The sequence below is a fragment of the Pongo abelii genome, chromosome 21 (assembly GCF_028885655.2).
Source record: "Pongo abelii isolate AG06213 chromosome 21, NHGRI_mPonAbe1-v2.0_pri, whole genome shotgun sequence".
Lineage (NCBI taxonomy): Eukaryota > Metazoa > Chordata > Mammalia > Primates > Hominidae > Pongo > Pongo abelii.
This window is the reverse complement of record NC_072006.2, coordinates 66,991,471-67,005,697: the sequence shown is the minus strand read 5'-3', so window position 1 is coordinate 67,005,697 and position 14,227 is coordinate 66,991,471. Positions and strand designations below refer to the sequence as shown.

Genomic DNA, 14,227 nt, shown 5'->3' with positions numbered 1-14,227 from the left:
GAGTTGCCAGGGCAGAGGAGTGGTGAGGGGCCATAGCTTTGGGGAGGGGAATATAGAGGGAGAGGGAAGGGAAGGGGGAAGCACAGGGTTCACCTGGGAAAGCCCAAACAACCCCCCATGTGACTGCCTCATTCTGAGCTTCTCCGGGAATCTCCCTCAGCCACCTCCCACCCTTCCCCCTCCCCCACCTCAGGGACCCAACCTCCTCCCTCACTCAGCCTCCCCTGTCTGCCTTAGCTCACACCCAGCCCCTTCTCCAAACTGCCTGCATCTGCTGCCGGAACCCTCTGTTGGCCCCTAATCCTACTGACGGGTGGTCTCACCTGCTGCGAGGCATTAGGCGTCTGTGTGATTGTGTGCTGGGGGGATGGGAGTGTGTGTGCATGTAAGTGTGTGCACATGTGTACCTATGTGTGTGTGTTGTGCATGTGTGAGTGTGTGCACATATATGTGTGTGCACATGTGTGTGCCTGTGTGTATGCATGTGTGCTCATGTATACATACATGAGTACCTGCATTGCTTTGTGTATCTGTGAGAAGGTGTGCATACATGTGCGTATATGTGTGTGTGGAGGGGTGTGCCTGCATGTCCGTGTGTGGGAATGTGCAGGTAAGTGCATGTGTAAACATGCGTGTGGGTGTGCACGTGTGTGCCTGTGTGTGCATTGTGCATGTGTGCATGTGTGCATTGTGTGTGTGCCTGTGTGAGAATGTGCATGTTCCTCTGTGTGTGTGTTTGCACATGTGTGGGTGTGTGTACATGTGAGCCTGTGCCCGTGTATGGGGTGTGTATGTGCTTGTGTGTGTTTCCCCAGCTGTAAGCGCTTGGCATTGGACTGAGCCAGAGGGGCACTGACGAGGAGAAGCACATGCCAACGCCGCTGGCGCTCGGTGGGATGACCGCTGCCACTCTGAAGTTTTTGTCTGACAGTGGAAGGATCTCCCCCAGAACACACTGGGGGAGCTGGGGAGGATAAACAAGGTCTGAAACTGGGAATGAGCAGCTCATCTTTATTAAGGGTGGGCCTGGATACCCGTTCAGGGGCCCTTGGTGGCACAGGTGCCAGGTGGAGTCCCTTCAGCAGTGGCTCCAGCCACAGTGGAGGAGGCGTTCCCAGCTGCACGGACTGGCATCGCCTCCAGCCCTGGTCAGGAGAGACGTGCTGAACTTCCCTGTCAGCTGTTGCCCTTCACACACTGGAGCACTGTGGGGCTGGGGCTGAGAGAATGCCTCAGCATTGACAAAGAGAAGAATTTCTTTCAAATGAGCATTTTCCTTTTCTTTGTGAGTCATGGACATTTCAGGGCTGACCTACAGGAAAGAAACACCCAGGGCAGGAGCTCGGACCAGAATTCTGTCCTAGAGCACCAGCCCCGCCCCCAGCTCGCTGGGACAAGTGGACACAAAGTAAGGAAGCAGGAGACAGAGTGGCCGGGGTGGGAGCAGGGTCTCTTTTCTAAGGGCTCAAGATCCACGACTGAAACACACAAACCCAGGCGGTCGGCCCAGGGGTCCTGGGGAGGGCATGTGGGTGTTCCCACTGGAGGCAGCAGAGCAGGGATCTGGAATCCTTGGTCCAACACAGGTCATTGCTCCTTGTCTTCAAGAGTTTCCAAAGCTTGCAGATCACAGGTTGTTCCTGAAACTTGGGAGGCTGCATTGGCCATTCTGCCTGGGACCCCACCTCCTGTGCAGGGCCTCGGAGGCTTGTCTGCACCCTGCCCCCGTTCTCTGGCTTCCTCCACAAATACACCTGGAGGAAGTCCCAGGCCAGGGACACGGGAGCAAGGGGCTGGGAGAGACAACCTCGACAAGCGACCCCACAGCCTAGCGCGGGGTGGCCCGTGTGCCCTGCTGCAGACCAGAGGCCACCCGGTCAGCGGGACCTGAGGAGGGACAGGTACTGGGGTGGGAGATGGCCAGCGCCTGAGCAAGCTGCTGAGGAGAGGGAAGTAGGGCCCTGCAGAGGGACGGGAGCCACGGCAGGGGCGGCAGATGTGGTGGGCGCAGGAGGTGCGGTGGGTGCAGCAGGCGTGGTGGGTGACCCACGGGAGGCTGCTCAGGCCTTTGCCTCCATCCCATGCTCAGGAGAAAGGAAGTCAGGATGTTTTTGGTGATGCCACGGGACCGCAGGCATGTCAGAGCCGGCAGAGTTTGGAGAACAGGAGCATTCGTGGACAGCAGTGAGATTGCTCGCATTGGTCATGGATGGCGTGTTGGCACTGCATTGACCCCAGGACCTCGGGCAGGAAGGTGGACAGAGCCACTGATGATACAGGAGGGGCCCCCCAGGCACTGCTCCGCAGAAAGGGCTGTTTATCAGCCCTGTGGCCACTGCCTTAGTGTGTGCAGTGGGAGGTGGGATGGGGATGAACTGAGCTACATATGGAAGAAAAGACTGGAAGGAGGTGCCTGGTAGAATTTAACCTTCTTTCTGCTTGTTTGTGGTCAACACCACTTGCTCCCCGATCGAGGAGACACACACACACAGACCACGTTACTTCATCCCTTGACATCCCACCCTCCACCCAAGGCTGCGGGGAGAGAGGAGATTCCACAGTGACCCACTGCAGCCAACAGGGTCCCGAGTGTGATGGCGGCTGCTAGAGTATAGAGGAGAGAGACGTACCGCTGAGAGGCCCGGGGGCTTTCCAGAGGAGATGGCCCGCTGAGGGTTAGGGAGGAGAGGGAGGGGACCTGAGCAAGGTGTACGCAGGGCAGGTGCGGGGCCGGCAGGCATCAAGGGGACCAGGTTGGTGTGGCTTGTTCATAAGACTCACCAAACGCACTCGGTAAAAATTCAGGTTCCCAGGCCCTTGCTCTGGAGGCTCTGACTGGGGTAGGGGTGGGGTACGGGGCCTGGAATCTGCATTTCTAATGAGCTCTTGGACTTTTCTTACGGTGATACAGGACCCAGGACCTGCAGATCCTCAGCCGAGGTTGGGATGGGCCAACTCCTGCCGCCTTTGCACCTGGCAGGGAGAGGCTTTCCCACAGCACTGGACACTCAGACCCATCCTCTTGGCCACTGAGCTGGCAATGTCCACTGCTCATTCAGGTCCACATTCTCACCCCTCCAAGGGAGATGAAAAGACAGATGGCAGAGCCCCAGGAAACATAAAGCCCGTTCCCCAGCATGGGCCCCCCTTCTGCTGCCCCCTCTCCCCATGAGCCCCCTAAGGCAAGATGCTCCAGGGACCCCCCACGCAGCTAAACACACATCAAAGCATGGAGACCAGGTGCAGGCACTGAAGGCAGGAGCCCCCAAACTCAGGGTCCCAAACTCAGCCCAGCCAAGTCCAGCCAAGGGCTGCTCATTCCTGAGGGGAAGACACAGCCCTGGGGCAGACAGCCCTGTGTTCCCATTCTGCTCTGGGCTCGCCCAGGGCTGGCTGTGTGACTGTGGTGAGCTCCTCGCCCTCTCTGATGCCCAGGCACTCCGCGGCATGCCCAGCCTGGCAGAGCTGGCTCCCGTGCACCCCAACCCAGGGTTGCTGGGATCCTGGGATCCGAAACTGCGGTCCTCCAGTGGGCTGTGTCCCTGCCCCTGACCCCACTTCCTTGACCCTGGGGAGTAGCCTTGGCTTGGCTGGACCTGTTCCCAGTGGGCACCTGCTCCAGGGATGGGCATCTGCTGGGGGCAAGTTCAGCCCAAAACCACGAGGCTGCGGGGGGCAGGGGATGTGGCATGAGACAGCCCCACCCCAAACCTGGAGGCTCCAGGCTCTGCCCTGCCCCAGCTGCCTCCTACTGGTTTTTCTCTCCTGCTGGACAGGCTGGGGCTGTTCATACCGGTCCCACTGCGGTGAACACTAGGGCTGTGCTGGGGCCTCCACCTGTGCACTGACCAAACATGCAGCAAGGAGCTGGGAGGAGCAATTGCCGCCCTCGGTGCCCCTGTGTCCCCAGCCCTGTGCGCCCAGCGCCTGTTGCTCATGTATCCTCTTAATCTAGCCTGGAGGTGGCAGCTGCAACCAGGGCCAAATCCCCCCTGCCACCTGCTTTCAGACAGCCCCCGAGAGCTCAGGACAGCGTTCACCTTTTTAATGACTAGGAGGAAGAAAAAGACCCATTTTGTGACCCACGAAAATGATACATATTCAAATCCCAGCGTCTGCCAATAAAGTTTCACTGGGACACCCGGCCACGGTCATGCATTGCTTGGGGCTGCTTAGGGTCAGCGCCTGTGTGGCCCCTTGTGCGAGGCCCACCAGGCATGGGGGCTGCTTCCAAGTGTTCCCTCGTCTCCACCCACATGCCCTGTCTGTCCACACTGTGCGTGGCCTGGTGCGGGGCTGCACTGTGATTTCAGTGGACGAGGCCCGGTCCTGGGGATGGCAAGGCAGGTGCAGTGGTTTTTACTGGAGACCCCACAAAGATGCCCCGGGTGGGTAGGCCAGGAAACAGCCACAGTGTCCTACAGTCATCTGGAGCTGACGTCCTGACCACGGTGGAGCACCGGAGATGGTCTTAGCCTCATCTCATCCTTTAATTTACAGGAGAGATGGGAGGCCAGGAGCAGGGGGCCCTGGCTCTCGGCTGGCTGGGACGGAGCCTTCATGCCCCTCCGTTCCTGCCACCCTCCTCGGTACCCCGAGACCCTGCCTGGCAGGGCAGTTCCCGCACAGCTGTGGGCTTTCTGCAGCTGCGCCACGGCCCTCAGCAGGTGTCAATGCCAGAGGGTCGGGCTGGCAGGGCCGTGGGTGGCGAGGAAGGGCCAGACGGGCAACACAGAGCAGGCGTCCCTGTTCATGGCTGGCGTGGTGACCAACAGGAACCCCAGGCTGCACTGGAAGGGACTCCAGTGGCTCCAGCCTTCCCTGGCGGGTGCTGGGTCAACAGCAGACACTGTTCTTGGCGTGATGTTTGCACAAAACCCTCCCACAGGCCTGGGAGTGGTTCCCTGAGTCCTCACCTGGGTGATGTATTTGACACAGGACCTCAAGCTGTTGCACCCCAGCCACCTCCCCGCCCTTAGGAGGGAAGGTTGAGGGCCGGCCGACCAGCTCCTTGGCTGGGTGGATGTCCAAAGTCTCCCCTCCAGGACAAGACCAGGCCTCACCCAATGGACAGACGTCCCTGGCAGGAGACCCCGGCACCACACAGCTTGGGGTTGGTGGGGTTGGGGTCAGGCCACCCTGAAAGGCACGGCCACACCCAGGTCACCCGGCTGCCCCCTGTAAAGGGCTCAGCAGTGGAAGCCCCCGGAGGCTCCCAGGAGGTGGCGCGTGGCCAGGACCCCCAGCAGGGGCTGACCACTCTGCCCTCCACTCAGAGAGGCTCGAATAAAGGCTGAGGCCACGCAGCCCTTCAGGAGCAGAGCCCGTGGATCCCGCACACTCTGGTCTTCAAACCCGAGCCCCACCCCTGTGCTGAAGACTGGGCTGCCGTCCACTACCCCAGCCTCTTGGCCTCTCCCACTGTCTGGGGACATAGTGACTCTGTGTGAAGAGGGGTAGTAACACCGTGCCAAGGTTAGGGTTAAGCTGACCCTGAGAATTCTAGGCACTAAAGCTGGGCAGGGTGTGAGAAAGGAGCTGTGGCTTCCTGAGCCAGGGCCACTGTCTTCAGACCCGGTCTTCCATCTGTCCATCAGTCCAGGGGGTGTCTGCCCCTCTGCCCACCATACCTCTTCCCTCTGCTCATCCCTCCCAGGGTCCTGACCCTCAGCCTCACCTGCCCTGGGGCTGGCAGCTGGTGGCCCCTGAGGGGAGGCCCTGCCTCTGCCACTCTGGGCAGAAGTCAGGGGTCACTCCTGACAGGCCCTAGAACCCCAGGCCTAGAGATGCCCAGCAGGGGCCCCCGTGCCTGCCCAGGCCTCAGATCTGCCGGCGCCCAGCAGCCTGAGCACCTTCATGCCAGTCCCTGCCCAGGGAAGGGCACGTGGTCGGGGACCCCCCCAATGGGTCATGGGTGCCACCCGGCCTGCAGACCCCCTTGCAGATCTCTGCTCACTGCAGCTGTGCCCGTTGATGGCCCAGCTTCCCTGCACATGGGCGTCACTGCCTCCCGCAAGAGGGTGGGGAGATGGGGAGCCCCTGGGGGCCCCAGCAACCTTCACAGTCACCTCCCCAGCCACGGGCCATGCTGAGGGGCTCCTGTTTGGTGGTCTCCCTGCCAGGCCCAGCACCCTCAGGCCATCTGGAGAGACGACACCGGCCCAGGCCTCCCCACTGAGGACACAGACCCCCACAGGTCACCAGCGCAGCATCTGTGCTCACCCCTGCGGGTCCCTGGAGGTGCCTTAGAGTCCAGGCCATTTTAAAGGAGAAATTGAAGGAGGGTCCTTGGGAAGAGGACAGGGCAGGGTCAGCCCAGGCCCCTGGCAGGCCCAACCCACAGGGCCCAGCTCCTAAGCCCACATTTTCAAGCAAAGCTCTCGTGTGAGCAATGAACATTGGTTTCATGGTGCCCTGGCAAGGAGGAGCAAGCAGGGCACCCAGCTGTGGGGATGACCCCGTTCCTCAGTCACCCACTTTCAGGGGGAAGGATCTTGGGCTCTGCACTGAAGTGTCCCGGGGGCGGGGGCGGCACTCAGGGCTTCACTTACTTGGAGCTGACCACGCGCCGAGCCGGGCTCTCCCTGCACTGCCTGCTGGGTCCTCTCCATGGCTGCGGGACCTGCATTCAGGCCGCACGGCGCCATCAATGCACAGCTACAGCTGGTTGAAGGGGACCAAATCCATTGGACAGTCGATTTGGTTCCATTTTACCAGCTCTAGCAAAGCATTTGGCTCCCAGATCCGAGGAACAGCGACGTTGGTGAAGAAGGTGGCTCCACCAGGCAGTCCCGATGGAGATGGGGCTTCGCGGCCGGCATCAGGCCCTTACCCCAACTCCTGGAGGGCCCCCACCCCACGGTGTTTCCCTCAAGCTCTGCAGGGACTAGTGTGAAGGGCCACACGCCCCAACACACACACACACACACTCAGACATACACAGACACACACACCCGCTCACACGCAACTCACCACCCTCTCGCTCTGCCCCGGCTCCCCCATCAGGGACCTGCAGGTGTCTGGGGAGGGTCGGGGGCGCCAGGCGGCCTCCATGCTCCGGGACTGACACTCACTGCTCTCTGCCTGTCACCGTCCGATTCCTCCACAGCCTTGGCTTCACCAAGTGCCCACTGCCCCCGGCACTAGCCTCAGCTGTGGGATACAGCTCAGACCATCAGGCCCCGCCCCAGGGGGCTCACATTTGTGGGCACAGTGATCTTGTGGGTTTGAGGCCCTTATTCCCCTGCAAACTCCTCCTGGACCATGCTCACAGCTGGAGCAGAGATAGAACAGACCTCCCAGTCAGCCTTGGGCCCTGGCTAACCATGGGGCAGCCCACCCAGGATCCCCTCCTGCCTGGCTTCCATGGCCTGGGTGGGACGGGATGGTCTCTGACACCACGTGGTATCTCTGGGTGGGCACGACGGGAAGATTCTAGGGACGTCCACTTGCATGGTGGTGAGAGGACAGCCTGAGGGGGCCTTCGTGGCCTGACCCTGGGCCTCATGCCCCAGACCTGTAGCCCTGCCCGCGTCTTGCCGAGGGGCATTTCCCATGCCCAAAGGAACGGTGAGGATGGAGTGTCAGGACGGAGATCCGAACGTGACACGACTCTCGCCTGGCTCCTGCGTCCCCCACTCCAATCACCCTCAGTGACTTGAGAGCAAGTTCCCTTTTATAAAATGAGTCTCCCTGCAGCCCCCGTTCATCAGGAGCCGTGACAGGTGAGGGAGAGTGTCTCCGGCAGTGCTGGGGATGTGGCGCCCGTGTGTGTGAGCTTCCCTCTGGGAGCACAGGCCGTCCTGGGCAGCACGGGTGAACGCACCTGCTCCTCGCCCACCAGGTTGGCAGAGTGGGGGCTGCGCACCAGGGCCTGTGCCACCTGCCTGCCCGCTGCACACGTGGGGCTGCCCCGCCTGCCTATCCTCTGGCCTTTCTGTCCCCCTCCTGATGTTGCAGGGACAGAAGCTCAGGCCCCTCAGGCAGCAGGGACGGTCACACAGCACCATGCCCACCCTCCAAGGCCCCTCTGGGAGCGAGCGACTGAGCTGGACAACCCCCCACCCCAGCCTCTGCCAGGCCTGTTCTGACTCGTCCGTAGCTGCCTTCCCTGACTGTCCCTGCCACGGTGCCCTCCAGAAAGATCTGTGCCGTGCAGCAGGGCCGCCTCCCCAAAGTCCCCTGTAAGTCGGGGCTGGGCCCCGGCCTTCTCAGCCTCGCGTCCCAAAACAGAGAAGCTTCCGGGTCATCAGCCCACACTCTGCAAACCTCTCTCCTCCTTACTCCAGTAGCACAGAGGGTGCAGGGCAGACCTCAAGGTTCCCAGAGCCCACCCCTCCCTGGCCCTGGAATGAGGACGGCTCGAAGACCTCACAGCCGGCACACACTTATCCATTTATCACCTGTCAATATTCCTAATGGAGCAGAAGATTTGACAAGATCAAGCCGGGGATTCGAGTCCCAGCCGCGATTCTATCCCATCAGGAGCTGGGAGGTCTGGCATTTGCCAATCAACACAGCAAACAAACTGGTCATTTCACCCGAAAGGCAGCAGAGCACCGGGGCAGGCTTGCAAAACCCCCACGGGGAGGCCACCGCGGCCTTAGATGAGGCGTCAAGCTTGGCGTTGCAGCTGTCACGGTGGTGGCCGTGAGCTGTGAGTAGACACTGAGCAGCCAAGTGCCAGGTGTGGCCCTGAGCACCGACAGCCACCGTCTTCTCCCATACACCCCACTGCGCCTCAAGGCCAGTCCTGTGCTGCCCGTCAGGAGGACACTGGGGCTCACAGCAGGGTCCCCTGCCCTGGGGCCCAGGCCCTTGTCTCTTCATGCTGCCCCACGAGGCGGCAGCCAGTCTCCAGGTACCCTCACCCCAATGTGGCCTGGCCTAGGGAGGTTCCCAGTCATTCTTTGCCAAGGGTGTGATCAACACCTTTGCTTTCGAATGTGAAGGAACAGGCCCACAATTCGTGTTCTTGGGACATGCCGGAGCTGGGTCCGTCCCTCGGGCAGGACGTCGGGGACCCCTGCAGACCCGGGCACCCCCCTGTTCTGCTCTGCTCCCTCAGGCAGCAGCTCCCACTCACTGACAGATCCTCTAGCCCCTTTCCCTCTGAACCCTGGGGTCTCACCAGCATGGGGCGAGGGCTGACAAGGGAGGCCCCTGAGGCTTCTCAACTTCCTTGTAAGTATTTTTTTCTTTTCTCTCTAAAAAGGCCAAGAAACCAACATCCCACAAGCCCCAAAACCTCCCCAAGGGCCCCATGGCTCAAAGGTCAGGTGCTTCACAGAGCTCACCCCTCCCAGACCCCCGCACCCCACGTTCTCCGGCCTTGGAGCTTGCCTTCCCCAGACTGAGCTGTGCTGCCTCCCGCCTCCCAGGCATGGGCTGCCTTCCTGCCAAGACTCACGCAGCCCCTCACCACAGCGACCACCCCTAGCTCCTGGGGCCTCAGATCCCCGGGCCCCGACGGCTCCAGTGGCCTCCGGGTAGGGGAGGACCAGCCCTGCCTGGCCTTCTCTGGGGCCAGCTGCCACTGTGGTTTCCTCATCGAGTGAGGAGTCCCTGTGCCCCCCGAGTAAAGGCAAGCTCGCCAAGGGAGGGGCAGCTCCTGGCTGGTCCCCTCTGTGTCCCCGGCTGGGTGCCTGGGCCTGGCAGAGAGGTGGCCCAAGCGTTTCTGGTGACTTTACCGTTCACCGGGACAGCAGAACTGGGGTTGGAGCCTGGGGTGTGGATTCTCTGGAAAACCCACTCTGGGTCCCTCTGCCCCTCTCTTGACTCCAGTGCTACAGAGAACAAGGCTGCAGCTCCTACCGCTAGTGCATTTTATGAAGCAAACAATTAAACAGGTTTTAAAACATCTGCTGATGGAGTTGTCCCACACAGGGAAGTACACTCAGCATTTTTAAGCAGCGACGGATACTAGTTGTGGGCAATCTCTGCCGAAAACACCAGCAGCCCTGTTAAAATCAATACAAAATTAGATGCCATGAAGATGCAGTACGTGTCCAATTAGTTATAATTGGAGCAAATAGTGATGTAGATAAAGACCTGGTAGGAAGTGTCACAGAGACTCATGGCTACAGTGGTCTCACCCAGGGACCCCCAAGGAGCGAGGACACAGGGGAGCAGGAGGGCCAGAGCCACGCCTGCCATCTTATCCTGGAAGCCCCTCCTGCCTTTGGTAGGGCCCCAGCCCCTGCGCTGGACCCTAGAGGGGAGGCAGCCCCACAGCCTTGGAAGGCGAAAGTAGAAGCAAGTGTGAAATGCACCGCCGGGCCCACATCTGGTGGGGCAGAGGGGGACCCCTGACACAGAGTGCCACACACCTAGCCAGGGGTTCTTGGGGACTTCTGCAGCCCCTCTGCGCCTCAGGTCCTCCGTGTGGGAGTGTGAATGGCCATGTGTAAGCACCAGCCCCTTGCAGCCTGAATCTTGGTCATGCCATGGCCCGGTCTGAGATTGGCCCGGGGTCCCTGGGCACTTGCCCCTCAAGGGCAGTGGAAGCCAACAGTCCCTCCTGCTGTACCCACAAGCCCTCGCCCAGGACCTCGGGGAATGGTGGCCACTTTGGGCAGAAACCACGCAGGACCTCCAGGGGAAGGTGTCTCTTGCCCCAGCACAGGGGATGATGCTACAACCAGCATCCTTGGTGAAGATGCGGCACCAAACGACTTCCACTCAAGGACAACCAACACCAGGTCACACCCGCAGCAAAGACGCTGCCTTCAGAGACTGCAGAGCACAGCCCTGACCCTGCCAAAGCCCCCACAGAGACTCAGGGACCCAAGACGAAGGCAAGGGCGGCCCCTCTCTCCCCCACAATCTCAGGCACTCACCAGGGGGCAGGACAGGGGCCCCTCCCCTCCCACCAGGGGAGGACATTGCTAACTCCCATCTGGATGCTTTTTTTGTTTCTTACTATGAAGCTTTTGAAATTTAAATGTCAATAACCTAATATTTCCCCATGCAGCACCATTACCTATTAGCACTCAGATTCACCACTGAATTAAATTTTAATTCCAGATTTTGGTTAATTATTAAAATAGATAGCAAAGAATTACAGTTAGCCTGGTGTGTGTGGGCAGCCCCCGTTGGGGTTTCTGTAGGAGCCTTTGGGGTTCTGGCTCTCACAGGGCAGTCTGCAGAGAGACCCCTAATTAAAAGGCAAGAGGAAACCCTGCACCCCAAAACGGCTTGTTTCTTATCATCAGCAGCGCTGACTCAGCCAAATGCTGAACAAGACCCGCTCAGCCCAAATCCATAACTTTTCTATCTATTCAAAAAAAGAAATGTATTATTTCTCAACACTGATAAAAGTTTAATACAGAGTTGCCCGGGTTTTTAATAAACTTGTCAACAAAAGAGCAAGGCAAATTGATGGGGCCCTTCCTAGAGATAAATCTCGCTTCAAATAGACCCACAGAGCAGGGGGCAGGTGGGGGGGAGGCAGCGGGGGAGGGGACACGTGATTGTTTGGCTGTTCTTTGCAAAAATGGCAAGATAGACTTTTGTGCCTTATGATCTCAAAGATAGGGCCGGGGTAAAAGCTGGTTTAATTTGAAGAAGGCTCTTGGCTGAGAACAGGATCAGAGAGTCCCGAGGTCAAGAGAGAGGGCTTGGCAGCTCGGGGACAAATGAACGGCCACGTATCCCAGGATAAGGAAAAGCCACTTGGTGCACAGAGTCTGACTGGAGCCCCCTCCCGTGGGTGGGAGGGCACCTGCCCACCGCTCCTGCCCACCTGCAGAAACAGATCCCTAAGCCAGGACCTCAGGGATGGCCACAGATGAAATGACAGGGGCATCCGTGTGGCCACCGCAGGCCTTGGGGCACCAAGGAAGGCCCCAGCTCCACACACAAGTGCGTGTCGGGCTCTCGATTCTGCCGAAGTGTTCCCCGCCTTCCCTCTGGCTCAGTGAGGCCACCCAGTGTGCAGAGACATTGCGGGACGTGTCCCCATCTGTCTTCAGGCGGGGCGCAGCACCCCATGTCTGAGGAATACAGGATGGGCCTTTCCTGCCCGCACTCAAGGGCATCAGCTCCACAGGCCTTGGAGGTGTTTGAAATTCCACCATTAGAGAGTCACTTCTTGAGTTAAGGGTGGAGGAAAAGCAGGTTCCCCTGGGAAGGGGCCTGGCAAGCTGGTGCTCGGGCCTGCAAGGCCTCTGGAGTGTGTTGCTACAGCCGATGTGGGAGGAGGGCCGGGACAGGTGAGGAGGTACCCGAGGGAGGGGCAGCAGGGACCCCAGCGACAGCCTCGCCTGCTGCAGGCTTGAGCCCGAGGCCAGGGAACCATGCAGCTCCCCGCACCCACTCCCAGGGCGGGGATTCTTGTCCCTCTTCACTCTCGGTGGGCAAAGGCCCCACTATGCCCTGGGGAAGGGACGACAGAAGGTAGATGGGTCCCTCTTGGACTTGACGCCCTCCAAGGGGGCAGGTGAGGAGAGGGAGACAGAGGCAGAGCCCAAGAGCCCAGAGCCTCACCCAGCCTCTGTCCCGCTACAGCTGCTGGCCTCAGGCACTTCGGCGGTGGGCGGGGTCGGGGGCACTCCTAGAGCTCCGGCTGAGTCATCCGAGTTCAGCCTCTCCACGGGACAGCTGAGAACGCGGACTATTTATACTGGCGTGGTGGGCGGGCGGGCAGCTGGGGAGACACATGCAGCCCCGGAGCCATATCTGGGCATGACAGAGGGCATCGGCTTGCCAGGACATCAAGGGCCACACGGTGCAACTGTCCTGGGCGTCCTTCAACCTCAAAACATCCCCACGGGGCCCCCCCGGGACAGGTTCCAGGGACAGCTGCCTTCTACCCCCTCTCCTGCCGCTGTTAAAAATATTCTGGGTCATTGTCCCAGTCATCCCAGAAATCGCCCTCGGTGCACGCCCATGCAAACACACACACACACACGCAAACACACACACGTACACACACACACACGCACGCAAACACACACACGCACACACGTACACAGGCAAACACACACGCAAACACACAATACACACACGCAAACACACACGCAAACACACGTACACACACGCAAACACACACACACACGCAAACACACACGCCCTCCGTGCACATCCACGCAAAAACACATGCACACGCACACGCACACGCACACGCAAACACACACGTACACACACGCACACAAACACACACGCAAACACACACACGCACACACGTACACACACGCAAACACACACACGCAAACACACACGCCCTCCGTCCACATCCACACAAAAACACACACACATGCACACGCACACGCGCACACACACACGCAAACACACACACACACGCCCTCCGTGCACGTCCACGCAAACACACGCACACACACATGCACACGCACACACACACCTGCCTCCAGTCCCAGCCAAGGAGTCGCTCGACCCTGTGAGGAGTGGACCCCAGCCTCCCACTGCCAGGGCTTCTGGGCGACCGCCTCCTGGCCAGGGAGCAGCCACTGACCTCTGCACCCAGCATTCCTGAAACAGGGCTCTCTCTCCCATGTTCTCTCCCTGGGGTAGACACAGGAGGCCTGAGATGCCCAGTGTGCCCCCAGCATCTCTGTCCTTCAGCATCACACACTTGCACCCCAATGGGGAGCCCGCCTGGTGCAGGGAACAGACCTGGCCTGAGGCTTAGTGGTGCCTCTGAAACCTGGGTGAATCAGTTGAGCTCACAGTGCCTTTGCAGTGACCGCTGTGTGGGAACCTCAGCCCTATGTCCCTCTATCTAAGGGAGCTGGCGGTGGAGCTGCCAGAGGTGGCCCTCTGATCCCTGCCCTTGAGACGCGCAGCCCTGCATGCTGCCTGCGGTGTTCTGCAGCATCCCGGGCGGCAGCTCTGCAGCAGCCTGCCCCGCTCCTCCGCTGCAGTCACCGCCCCTCCCCACTCAGCAGGACGGGCTTCCAGGGGTCAGAGCCAGCTGGGGACTCTGAGCACTAAAGCCAGAGTCCTCCCCAAAGGCAGAGTCCTCCCTGAGCACTCAGGGGCCTCCAGGGAGGGCCCTCCCAGCCCCAAGCTCTGGCCAGCTGGGCCTTGGACCTCAGGAAGGAGCAGACAGCACGAGGCTCTGGGAGCTGCTGATGCTGTCTGAGGGTGCCTTCCCTTCCCAAAAGCCATGCCCAGCTCTTCCTGGGTGCGATGCCTCCAGTTCACAGGGACAGAGGCTGCTGGTTGGCCAAGGACAGTGGGCAAGGCCAGGGCCCCTCACAAAGCCCTG

At 60.2% G+C, this 14,227-nt stretch overlaps 1 long non-coding RNA gene across 1 annotated transcript in view; it reads right to left on the bottom strand.

Moving 5' to 3' along the window:
• Positions 1–664: 664 nt before the first annotated feature.
• Positions 665–14,227, bottom strand: part of LOC100458644 (uncharacterized protein MIR1-1HG) — a 20,932-nt gene continuing 7,369 nt past the window's right edge. Inside the window, exons 3-4 of the long non-coding RNA XR_008517065.1 lie at positions 6,552–6,663; positions 665–1,312 (exon numbers count right to left, since the gene is read on the bottom strand). This is a non-coding gene — a long non-coding RNA (uncharacterized protein MIR1-1HG). The remainder of the gene's footprint in view (positions 1,313–6,551; positions 6,664–14,227) is intronic.